At 44.2% G+C, this 12664-nt stretch overlaps 1 long non-coding RNA gene across 2 annotated transcripts; it reads left to right on the forward strand.

Annotated features, from left to right (window-relative positions):
• The first annotated feature begins 2030 nt into the window (after nucleotides 1–2030).
• LOC112152098 lies at nucleotides 2031–12637 on the forward strand. 2 transcript variants are annotated; one of them, XR_002920225.2, is made up of 4 exons: nucleotides 6236–8162; nucleotides 9464–9551; nucleotides 9681–9773; nucleotides 9857–12637. It is a non-coding gene; the product is annotated as an uncharacterized LOC112152098 (long non-coding RNA). The 2 variants fall into 2 exon arrangements; XR_004948137.1 differs by lacking the exons at nucleotides 6236–8162; nucleotides 9464–9551 and adding an exon at nucleotides 2031–2259.
• The last annotated feature ends 27 nt before the right edge of the window (nucleotides 12638–12664 follow it).

Genomic DNA, 12664 nt, shown 5'->3' on the forward strand with positions numbered 1-12664 from the left:
ATGATTTGAAACGTTTCCAAAAATTAATTTAGCTTTCATGTTGTTGTTGTTGTTGTTGTTGTTGGTGGTGGTGTTTTTTTTTGTTGTTGTTTTTTTTTAACTTTTTACTTATCCGAAAAGTGATCCGAACCGTGACCCTAAAACCGTGGCACGATCCGAACCGTGAGTTTTGTGATCCGCAACACCCCTAGACCTTAGGGGGCCATGCCGCATCAGATCAGACCTTTGGGGGCCATGCCGCATCAGATCAGAACTTTGGGGGCCATGCCGCATCAGATCAGACCTTAGGGGGGCATGCCACATCAGGAGCCCGTCCTGCATCAGGTCAGACTCTTGTTCAAAAGGTAAAACCAGACCTTAACCCCACTGCTTTTCCTCTGTGCTCAGGATTACCAGCTGCACGAGGATCAAACATCCGCCAAGGCGCTCCGGGCCTTCCACCTGACAGGAAAGTGTGTCCCCCGCCACACACACACCTACTTCCCGCCCCAGCCTAAAAGCGGACACATGCCGCCATTAAAATGAAAAATAACCGTTTTCTGCCCAAAATAACATAGAAAACAAATTCAATCTACTTCAGAAGCATGTTCGCAAACAAACTAGTTTTTAAATACCAGCGTGCCCCCCCCACGCTAGCATTTCCTTCAAGGATCCTGTTTTTTAAAAACTGCTGCACTCCTTTTATCCCTTCCAGATCACACAGCTTCTCCTCATCCGTCTCCTAATCTGCTCGTTTCTGTCCTCCTTTCCCATCATCCCTCCCTCTGACCCTCCTGCTAGCCCCCCTCCCTCAGTGGAGGTGCTGGTGACCGAAGGTCTGAAATCAGAATGATTACACGCTCCATTAACCCATTCTCTTTGTGATACGAGCTGCTCATTTCCTATGCTAGCAGTGCATGCACAAACAAAGACACACGCACGCTGTGGTTCATAGATGTCCTCCCAAACAGGAAGTATTTTTATTTTTCTACAGCGGTTAAGCCGAAAAGCCAAATGTTGACCAACGTGCTGAAGGACAGAACAACAGGAGAGGTCAAAGGCCACGCTGTAATTCTGTTAGGAGTCGCCTTATCTCTTTGCCAGGCCGTCGTAAGGGGAAGAAACACCCCCACAACGAGCCCCCACCCCTCCTGGGCTGCTTCTAAAGTGCTACAGCCAGACGAGCTGGTAATCAGCCAGCAGCAGCCAAACCATTTATGACTGATGACTTTCAGATATCTGATCCGACTTTGCTTCCCGATAAGCTGCAGCTGAAGGCCTGAGAGTGCAGACAGCAGGTCGTCTGCTTACAGGAAGCCATGCAGACGGCGGTTTACCATTTGAATGGCAAATCCACGTCTGCGCAGAAGCAGCAGCAGTCGTGGACGCTCTTTGCTGTCACGAATGTCAAAGGTTCACGCTCAGCGCCTGCTGGTGAACCGTAGCTGCAGGTGTCGTGCCGCAGCAGGTGCACGTACCCGATACAGACCACCCGTCCAAACTCATGACTTGGACTCGCTGAGCTAAAAATAAAAGCGCAGCCTCACCTACTTCTGTCAGCTCCGTCGCAGATAGAGCCACAAAACACACAGGCTGTTTTGGTTATTCAAAGGGGGATTTTATAAATGGAGAATCAACCAGAAATCAGAACCAGACTGATGCGGACACCACACGCACATTTTGATTGATGCTGGACGATTTCTTCGCAAAAACCTCTGCAGTGTCGTGGCAGATGGACACAAACGCACTTCCTTGTATGACCACTAGGTGGCTGATTACATAATGAAGCATCTCCAGTCTCTTCTTCATAAATAACAGAAACAAGAAGTTCTCTTCAACCATTTTTCACTTTTGTGGGTATATTCGATACATCTGATAACTGAAGAGCTATCAGAGCTTTTCCTCAAAAATGAAGGAAAGGAAGTGGTTTGGTGACGTGGGGGGGGGGGGGGGGTTAACATGACATTGGCCTTCAGATTCTGCACCACCAAGCTGGACAAGCGCGCTGACCGTTTTTTACTCCACCCCCTCAGCAATGCTCCAAATGGCATTTGGGTAAGACAAAATACAGTTTGTAGCTCTGCTTGGTTTACCTATTGGACAACACAGCTGCCAATCAGAACCACACCCAGTCACCATGGATACCAACTGAGCAGCGGAATGTAAAAACTAGTCTGCAACTGAAAATCTGCAACCAGCCTCTAGCGTTTTTTGGAGGAACTGCAACACTTCCTGGTTTGAGTCAGATTCAGACACAGAGGGCGGGGCTTGCTTGAGCAGGTAGATGACCTTAGATCTGTATAACTATGCAGACTGCTACTGATCCAGACAGATACGTTTGTGAGCCTTTTCAATGTGTTTCCAGCTGTAAGCAAAAGTATTCATTTTCAACACAGAACAAAATTCGGGTTGAATTCACTGCATTCAAAGGAAAAAGTTTGTGCGCATGTGCAGCAGCAGCACACCTCTGTACTCATGCAGATATCCTGCAGCAAAAATAATTAATTCTTCAGAATTCTCAATCTGATTGAAGAACAGAGCATCATTTCTGTTAAGTAATTATAACAGTGGCTACACCTGGCAAAACGGACACCCCAGGTTTACCCTCATGGACTTTACAATTACAGAAGCTGAATTCTGTCAGAATTTTGGGGGATAATTTTGTCAAAGTCTGTCTTCTCGTTAAAGTTGGGTGAAATGTACCCAGAAGCCTTCACGCGTCTGCGGTTTCAGAACTTCGGTGCCGCCACATGGTCGGACCTGTCAAAGTTTGCTGCCATGCGCCGGTTCGACGGAGGAACCGAGACCTAGAACCACAAAGCTGCTAATGTTAGCCCTCTCCGGTGCTGCTCAGTCCTGACGTGAGCTCCGCACCCGCGGAGATGTTATCGCCTCGCGGCGTCTCTGCCGCTTTTCTCGCTGCGGGACAACACCTGTCGCAGCTCAGGTCGTCCTGGTTCCGCTAAATCGCTGCGGGTCGAGGCGCTCCCCCGCTCCGCTACCCGGCTAGCCCCCGGAGCGATGCTAAGCTAGCAGCTGCTACCCGCGCGGACAGGCGGTTTCCGGGGAAACTAGCGTTTTTCCGCGGGCAGTGCACCTGCCCGAGGCGGGCTGCTGAGGGGTCACCGACCGAAACACAAAAGAGCCGTTACCGCCTGTACTCACCCCATCAGCCAGTCCATGGTGCAGCTCGGAGCTAGCTGGGCTAACGCTAGCTGGCAGGGGATAAATCCGCCAGGAGCTGGAGGCTACCCCCTCGCTTATCCGGACACCACCCTCGCTAGGCTGGTCGCCTGGCTCCCGACTCCTCCCGGTCTCCCCCGGGGCCCGTGCCTCCTCTCGCCCTCGGATCCTCCGGCTCCTCGAACACAAACGTCGCTTAAACTTTGAGCGGCTGTCCTTGTTTTGATCCCCAGCTAGCTCGGATCATGGAGCGGCAGCGGGATGTTAGCTGGAGCCCGGAGTGACTTTGAATGCGGGTGGAGGTGAGCCGTTCAGCGGCGGAGGTCCGCGGAGGCCAGCGGCGCGGAGCGGGCGGCTAAAGTGCTGCTAAAGCCGGCAACCCCCCGTCATGCAGTCCGGTGTGTCCGCCTGTCTGGAGCTCAGTGAGCCGCTGATATCTGAGCCAAATCTGCAGTCGGAGTCCGGAAGTAAACAGACTCGACCCCCGCCCCTCCCGCGCGCGAGCCGTGTGCCGCGCAGCAACCTGGGAAATGCAGTTAAAAACTGTAACCTTCTCCAGGCAAACACAATTGGATGTTAATTTACATCTTTAGGGAGAAAAACGATCTCACTTTAACCCAAATACAAACGGTCAGAATTATTAAAGTCCGATCATCCTTTGATCTGTTTTCAAAGCGTTCCCATCGGTATTTTCATTGGGATTTGTAGCCAAAATCTGAAAACTAATGATGTTTTTGAGGACACAGTTTCTGCAGAGCAACATGAACTCATTAAAAAATCACCTCTAAAAAATTCACGTTACTGAGAGCTCTCTGTTTACATGTTCTATCGCTAGCTATCATTAGCACTGCAACAAAAATGGCGAGGAAAATCATGGCTATCCAGCCATACAGTTTAGATCCAGATTCCAGGTCAGACGAGGAAAACAAAGACGTTCATAGATCTATTTGTCTGCAAGTGGATGCATCAGAATGGGGGCTTGTGTCCCCGCCCAGGGTGTTTTCCATGTCACAAAAACTTTTCCAAAAACATTTTTTTTCATCTCCCCCTGATTCCTAACAAAGCACCCAGAATTCTTTATGTCCTAAATTATTAGAAAAATGCCACAAGAACATGTTAATACATAACTTTAGATCAGGGGGGTCAAACTCTCTCTGACAAAGGGCCAAAATCCAAAACACACAGGTCGCATGCCGAACAGGATAAACATTTATTGAACACTCTACAACAAAAAATTCCAAAACTTTAAAACCGTAACTTTTTAACACAATTATGATATATATCTAGTATTACCTGCGATAATGCTGTTAGCTGAATTTGGCTGCTGAATATGATAGCTGAAATCACTGAAATAATAGCTGAAAACGTGGAAGCGGATAGCCAGCTAAAATATTAGCTAAATGCCAAATTAAACTAAAGACTTAGGTTGACCTATAGGTTAACAGCTAGCTCTTACCTGAAAAAATAGCTAAACTTCAAAATGGCCTAAAAAACTGAAACGTAGTCGTCAGTAGTCAAAACATGTAGTTAAAATATATTAGCTAAAAATATTAGGTAAAATAGCCTAAAAAATCGTAGTAAATGCCAAAATAGTCCAAAAAGGTAGCACTTTACCAAATTTAAAAACTTTAAAACTGTAACTTTTTAACATAATTATGAATAAGGCAGGAATATTATTCCAGAATAAATCAACTTAAACCTTAAATAACTTTCAATATTTTACTCTCCATAAAAATTTTTTTTTAAATTATATAAGCTAGAAATGAGTACAAGATAACATCGGGCCATTAATAACAATGAAATAAAATGATCTGGAGGACCGGATAGAATTACCCGGATGGCTGGATCCGGCCTTAACTTTGACACATGAACTTTAAAGTATCTTTTGGATAAAATCCTCATTTTTTATATATTTATATTTTATAGATAATGTGGAGTAGAATGAGTGTGAATCAAGCAACTCATTTTATATGCATATTAAACGTGCTGCTGACGCAGGTTTTCAGACTTCACTGTGAAAAGAGAAGTTACTAAAAATAAAAATCACTGACCACTAATTCTTCAGTCCTTATCATCAATCTGCAGCATTCATGTTAACAAAAACATCAAAAGAGAACAAGCTCAGTTTGAATCTGAAAAATTTATACAACAAAGCCAGAGCTCCTAACATGTCCAGGAAGATTTTTGAAAAACTGTATTTTAAAATAAAATAAAAACATTGCTTTGGCCTTGAGTTTTTCCTGCTTCTCCTTTTTTTCCCCTTCTGAGCTGAAGCCTTGATAACAGCAGGCAGGGCCACCTGATTGGCTGATTCCCACCAATCAAGTCAGTGGAGGGCGGGGCTATTGTCACGGCTGACGTCGCTGATTCATTGGTCATAAAAACACATGTCCACACGGGGGCGGTGTTGCGTCAGTGAATGCTGCAGTGGGTTTCAGAACTGTTGTCAAACCTGTCCCCCCCAAAGGTCAAATCATGTTTATATTTCACAAAAGAAAAAAAAAAAACATATATGGTTTTAAAATCAACATTTTCAGGAAATGGATCATACTTATTGATTAAAATATTTTTAATCAGCCTAATATATAATAAATGGTTTCATTGTGGAAAATATAAAAATACATTAAAGCACAATAATAACTCGGATGACGCTGAACCTCCTCTCACAAGAACATGATCCTCTGTGGGACTTTAGAGAGAGAGGATGTTGGTGCCAGAGAGGTGCTTCATGGGAAAATGAGCCGTGCTGAAGTCAGGTGAACGTCTGAGGCAGTCAAGGTCACTTCCTGAAATCCATCCACCGATCAATACCCAGGCAGCCAGGGGTCGATATGGTCCCATTCCAGCCAGCAACGAATGAGGAGGCATCACTTTCTGCTGCACTGTAGCAACGTGTGGAAATCCAGTCCGGAAACACCTGCAGACACAACGCTGCAGCACCTCAACGCCCCACTCAAACAGGCAAACAGATGTTTACTTAAAACATGTATTTTTGAATTTAAATGACAAAAGAAATTAGCTTTAACAAGGTAATTTTTATCCAATTATGTTTCTATTAATTTCTGATCAGGGGTTGCTGGAGCCTATCCCAGATGTCATCAGGCAAAGGTCTCTATGGGACACAAATAAAAGTTTCAGCGACTTGAAGAGTCATTTTAAAACTGCAGCTGTTCTGAGAAACATTTCATGACGTCATGTTACATTTTGTTACGTTACATTATGTTTCACACAGTTAAGATGGTTCAGTGGATGTTTTATAAACAGAGACATTTGAATTTACCATGACATTTTCATTTCATTTAGATTAATTTTATTCAATGTTTTTTTTACCAGTTTTTCTGTGGAAATTTCTCTTTCTGAACTAAATACTTACACTGAGACTCAGTGATGTGATTGAAAGTGAAGATTGAAACTTTTCTGACTCAGCAGGAAGAAGACGTTTTAAGTAAAGTCTCAGTGAAACTCACACAGTGCAGGTAGAAGACTGGAATGTGGCCCCGGAGCATGTTTTAGTGCTGCAAAGACTCAGAGAAAAATTCTGTTTTAATAACTTAGAACATCAGTTTTTTTCTTCTGTGTTGTTGTGTCTACAATTAAGTTTGTGTTTCATTACCAGAACTACTCACACAGTAAACAGCACAGTTGGTGGGAGAGAAATTGCCGAGCAAAGCAATATTTTACTGTCTTGGAGATCACTGTCCGACCAGGGGCTAAACAGTCAAATAGAATTGATCATTTTGGCTTTAAATAGGATTTTTTTTTTTTTTAAATCAGGGAGCACGTTTTCACAAATTCGAACGCACACATGAAAATCAACTGTCAAACCCTTTTGAAATCTATCTTATAATGTTCTTTAAGAAGGTAATCTCAGCCAGCAAGGCCAGGAGGGCCCCATGTGCTTTGAAAGTGGGCAGAAAATGTGGCCCCAAATGGGTCTGTCCACACTTTCTGTGGTGGCCCCACTTGTGTTTGCCCACATTAGCTAAAGTGGGCATTAATTAGGTTGGTTTGCTACGCTACCCAGCCGCCCAGCCGAACAGCTGAGTTTGCTAGCTTTATTCTAGTTTGATACAGCAGAGCTCGCTATAGTGGAGCTAGTTAGCTTGGTACAGCAAAGATTGCTAGCTAGGTGCAGCAGAGCTCACTAGCTTCATAAAGTGGAGCTCATTTGCTTGCTACAATGGAGCTCGCTAGCGTGATACAGCGGAGCTCGCTAATTTGATATAGCAGAGCTCGCTATAGTGGAGCTCGATACAACGGAAGTTGCTAGAATGGAGCTTGCTAGCTTCCTACAGCGGAGCTCGCTAGCTTGCAACAACGGAGCTTGCTAGTTTGCTATAGTGGAGATCGCTAGCTTGTTACATCGGCGCTCACTAGCTTGTGACAACGGAGCTTGCTAGCTTCCTACAACGGAGCTTGCAAGCTTGATTCAGCAGAGATCACTAGCTCGATACAACAGAACTCGCTAGCTCGCTACAGCGGAGCCCGATAGCTTGCCACAATGGAGTTTGCTAGCTTGATACAGCGGAGCTAGCTAGCATGCCACGCCATCCAGCGGGAGTCTGAATAGCATGGCGAGCTAACTAACTGAGTGCCCACTTTAGCCAATGTGGGACAACACAGGTTGGGTCACCACGAAAACTGTGGACGAACCCATTTGGGGCCCACATTTTCTGCCCACTTGGCCTCGCTGGCTGGGTTCTAACTGAAGGAGAAGCTATAGTTTTTTGGCCTGATTAGAGGAATGAAACAGAACTAACTTTTCTATCTCTCTGGATCCAGAAAGGAGGTTGAGCAGAAAAACAGCAAAGACGTGTTTTACTTTTCCCCTCTTGGGCCCTCAAAGCAGCCCTGAAGCCCAGGAGTTATTAGCGGCCCTGCTGAGAAGCATCTGAGGACGGCTGGTGCTGCAGTCAGCATCAACTCAGCAGGACACACTGACAGGAAGTCTCTGTAAGCAGAACAAAGAATTTCAGAGTAAAGCCGGAGCACTGAAGAGGGTAAATCATGTCACAAACTCACAAACTATAGCATGGTTCAAGTTTGTTTCGTCATTTGATTTTGAGAGTTGACGTAAAGAAGATGTTAGAATAGAGCAACACATATTAATAATTATTGGAGATAGTTCTGCTGGTTCAGTTCATCAGTTTCAGGCCTTGTGTCTCTGTAGGGACACAATCACTACTTTTATTCTGCCACACTTTAGACCGGCGTCCTTCATGTTTTCCAACCAATCTGCCATTAAAGCTCCTCCTTAGCCAAACACACCTGATCCAGGTAATCAGCAGCAGATAAAGCAGGATTTCTGGAAAACCAGCAGGAGGCCGGCCTGCGAGGTCTGGATTTGGAGACTCCTGCTCTAGACAAACAATAAAAGCATTAAGAAGGAGATTGGAAGGGAGAGGGGGACGCTTCACTCTTCGATTTTGATTATCTCGTTATCACGGTAAAACGAAGTTCGTTTTCTCGAGAAAACAAACTTTCCTTTCTTGTGATAACAAGATGATATTGTAATAAATAAAGTAAAGCAGGTTGTTTTCGGCTTCCGTATGTTTCAGCTTGCTTTATATGCTAATAACTTTTTTTGAGCATTAAACAGGCATGAACAAATGTTCAATAAACTTGTTCAGTAGACATAGACAATGGACCAAAGATATAGAGCACATGTGTCAAAGTCAAGGCCCGGGGGCCGGATCCAGCCCTTCAGATCATTTTATTTTATTGTTATTAACGGCCCGATGTTATCTTGCGTTAATTTCTAACTCGTATGACTTTGACAAAATATGTTTTTATGGAGAGTAAAATACTGAAAGTTAATTTAAGGTTTAAGTTGATTTATTCTGGAATAATATTCCTGCCTTTTTATTATTCATAATTATGTAAAAAAGTTTCGGTTCTAAAGTTTAAAAAATTGGCATTCTGCTAGCTTTTTGGACTATTTTGGCATTTACTAAGATTTCTTATGCTATTTTGGAGTTTAGTTGATATTTCAGCTACATGCTAGCTGTGTTGGCTAACCTAATTTTTTTTTTTTTTTTTTTTTTTAGTTTTTAGGCTAATTTGGCATTTAGCTATTATTTTAGCTAGGTTTTAGCTTAGCATCTTCAGTGTGCAAATTCAGCTTACAGCATTCACACTAGCATATATCCAGTTCATAATTATGTTAAAAAGTTACAGATTTAAAGTTTTAATAATTTAGTTGTAGAGTTTTCAATAAACTTTTATGCAGTTTGGCCCACGACCTAAAGTGTGTTTTGGATTTTGGCCCCTTGTGCGATTGAGTTTGTCACCCCTGATATAGACAGTGGACCCAGAAACATAATTTTGGCACAAATGGAACTCCATACAGCCCAGCTTCAGCCAGACTCCTTCAGTGGTCCCAAGGCAAAGTGAGTTAGAGATCCCTGCTTTAGAGGATCTCCTGCAGAGCAAAAGAGTTTCTCTCAGACTTTAACAGTTTCTCTGTTTCATCACTAATGACTGCTGTTTTCCTGCACAATGATTTCCGATCTGAATAGACTGTAATCCCGATCTTCAGCCAGCATTCTGCTGCTGCAGGGGATCCAAAACATGGTGGTGCAGCAGATCCCAGGAAGCACGGCTCCCTCAGGGTCTGTGTTACATCACTGCAATAAAGACATTTCCAGACACGCCAGTCACCGCCTGCTGCTTCACAGATAATTATTTTTTCCAGTGAAGGAATCGTTTATGTCACCAGTGAAAGCCTGCCTGGCCACATTCTGCAGGTCTGACAGGAGAACCGGGTTCTGCAGTCTGAGCTGTCATAAAATGATGCGATGGAGGTCTGCGTTGGGCCACAGAACACACCTGCACCGCTCCCTCCTGCATGCCTGCACATCAGCTCCGGCCTGGGGGGGGGCGGTTGAAGCTTGGATGTGTCACGGCTGAAAGGATTTCTTCCTAACAGGCAGCTGTAAGTCAAAAAGCCATTAGAGGACATTAAAACGGAGACGCCTCACATTAGCCCTGCATGAATAATGAATGTGAGATGCAACAGTCTGAGCATCACAGCAGCTGTCAAAGGGGAATTTCCTCATAGAATTAAATCATTTTTTATTTTTGAACATTAAAAGTCATTTTAAAGGTTTTAGGGAATCAGAAGATGTTTGTGCTAAAATGTAGAAACATGTTTATCAAAGATGTTGATTTTTGTGCTCATGGATTCATTTTCTCGGCAATGACAACATAATATTTGATGATGATGACGACGGCGGCTCCCATAACCACCTCTCAGCCTGTCGGCACCTTCCAGTCTGCCCGCCATTGTGTCAATTCATTATGAATGATGTGTGTATCTGCTGCTGCGGCGCTTGTACCATCCCTGGCTCCACGCTGGCGGCTGATGTCAAGGCGCATGAGTCAGTCTTCGCCGCATTACTCACGTCTGCTGACCCACCTGGCTCCTGTTCTTCCATCAGGAGGAGGAGGAGAACAGTGGATCTGGGGAACCAAAGCGAGGAGAGAAGGTGCATCACTTTCCAAACACTGCAGCAACTCCACCAGCAGCTGAAGTCATGCCGTCCCCGCCCCCCTTTCCTTTTTCCAAGTAAAATCAGACATGAAGTCATATTCAGCCAGAAGCAAGTGAGCAGAAATAACTGGCATGTGGCTGTGAGGTCATGGGCAGAAAGAGGAGGAAAGATAACAGAGCTGCAGCCACCAGCGCCGAGTGTGTCAGCCGCCGTCTTTGTCTGAGCAACATCCAAGTCGTCACGTCAGCATGATCCCGCAGCGAAAGGTGCTTACAAGGTCAAACGCTTTGAAAATCAGGAGTTTGGGAGCAGAAATCCTTAATAAAAATGTCTAATTTCTGGCTTTTTTTCTGTTATTTTTCAGTCGAACTCTGAGATCTAACACTCGGATCATACCGGGTAAAATATATATCCTAATGTTTCAAACTGTTCATATAAAAGCATGGCAAGAAACTGCTTTAGAGGTGTTAAAAACAATGTAAAGTCTAAAGTTTTGGCAGTTAGTTTAACCTTTTCAGTTTCTTGATGGACCATAATGGAGAAACTAAATATGGAGGAAACACGGAAACATTGGAAGTCTGTGGCTGCAGAAGAGAGAAGAGGGCCTCTGCAGTGACATCCGGAAGGTTCTGTTCTGAGATGACAGAGGATGAGATCTGCAGGAACCTCCTGAACAGCAACATCCCCAGGATTACATCATCTCCTCTCGTTCCTGTCATGTTTCCCTGCTCTGAAATACATGTAAACCGACGCAAACGTTTCATCCATCAGACAGATCACCTGTGAATACAGAAAGGAGGCTGTGAATCCCAGACTGACGGCAGGTCTTTAGGGTTCCTAAACGCTAGTTTGAACAGCTGTTGGTGATCAGGATCGTGAAGATTAGAACAGAGAAGATTCGCCAACTTTTCTGTCTCACTTTGATCTCCTACCTCACCAATTGTAATGAAGTTTGAGGAATAATCATAATATTCATTACATTTATTGTACATATTTCTTCATGGAACTAAACAGACGGTTTTATGAACTGAACCAGGGCGACCCATTTCAGCTTTCCGCACGTGAGCTTAAATTATTATTATATTACTGATGTGCTACAAATGTAGATTTTCTATTATTGTTATCTATTATATGCACCATACTGGATGCAATTTACTGTTGACATGTTGCATTAAATTTCAATAAAAGTTGCTAGTTGGCTGAATTAGAAGCTGGTGAATATGGTGCACTGGGGTTTTGTTCTCTATTTTCATTCCCTCTATTCTTTCTCATTCTCCAGGCCTCTGCTTGGTGCAGTGTGATTCATGGGTTGTCCCTCTTCCCCACTCCTCTCCAGGGGATTCCAGGTTCCAGGTGGTTCAATCTGTGCTCCTGTTCTGGGCCGTGGACCTCGCCTCTGGCTCGCCTCAACACCCAGCTGTCCCAGTTCTATGTGGATGAAGCCCATCTGCTACTCAAACACTTCGTTGTAGAGTTGGAAAAGCAAATTCTTCTTTACCAATCCTGGTACTCGCCTGTCTGTCCTGGGAGAGGATCCCTGAGGTTTTCTTCTTTTTTTTCTGTGAATTTTTTTTCTTCACCAAGAAGGAGGATCTAATGGTTGGGTGTCCAGTTTACCTTAGTCTGTTTAGCTTAGCAACCAGCTATTGTTTATGTTTTATGACTACTCTCTGCTTTTGTACAATTACCGCTATGAAGCCCATTGTGAAAACTGTTTTGTGATATTTGTTATGTAAATCAAACTGAACTGAATTGGAGTTTGTGCAGCATAAGGAGCTCAAAGGACGCCGCGGTGAATTCCACATGACATCATCTGATCGCCGTCTTCTTCTCTGGTGGTCCAGGATGTGGTTTGTAAAGGTGTCACTGCAGGAATACGAGCCGCTTTGTGTGTGTGTGTCTCATTGTGAGTGTGTGTGTGTGTCTCATTGTGAGTGTGTGTCTCATTGTGAGTGTGTGTGTGTCTCATTGTGAGTGTGTGTGTGTCTCATTGTGAGTGTGTGTGTGTG

Source organism: Oryzias melastigma, linkage group LG6, assembly GCF_002922805.2.
Source record: "Oryzias melastigma strain HK-1 linkage group LG6, ASM292280v2, whole genome shotgun sequence".
NCBI classification, from domain to species: domain Eukaryota; kingdom Metazoa; phylum Chordata; class Actinopteri; order Beloniformes; family Adrianichthyidae; genus Oryzias; species Oryzias melastigma.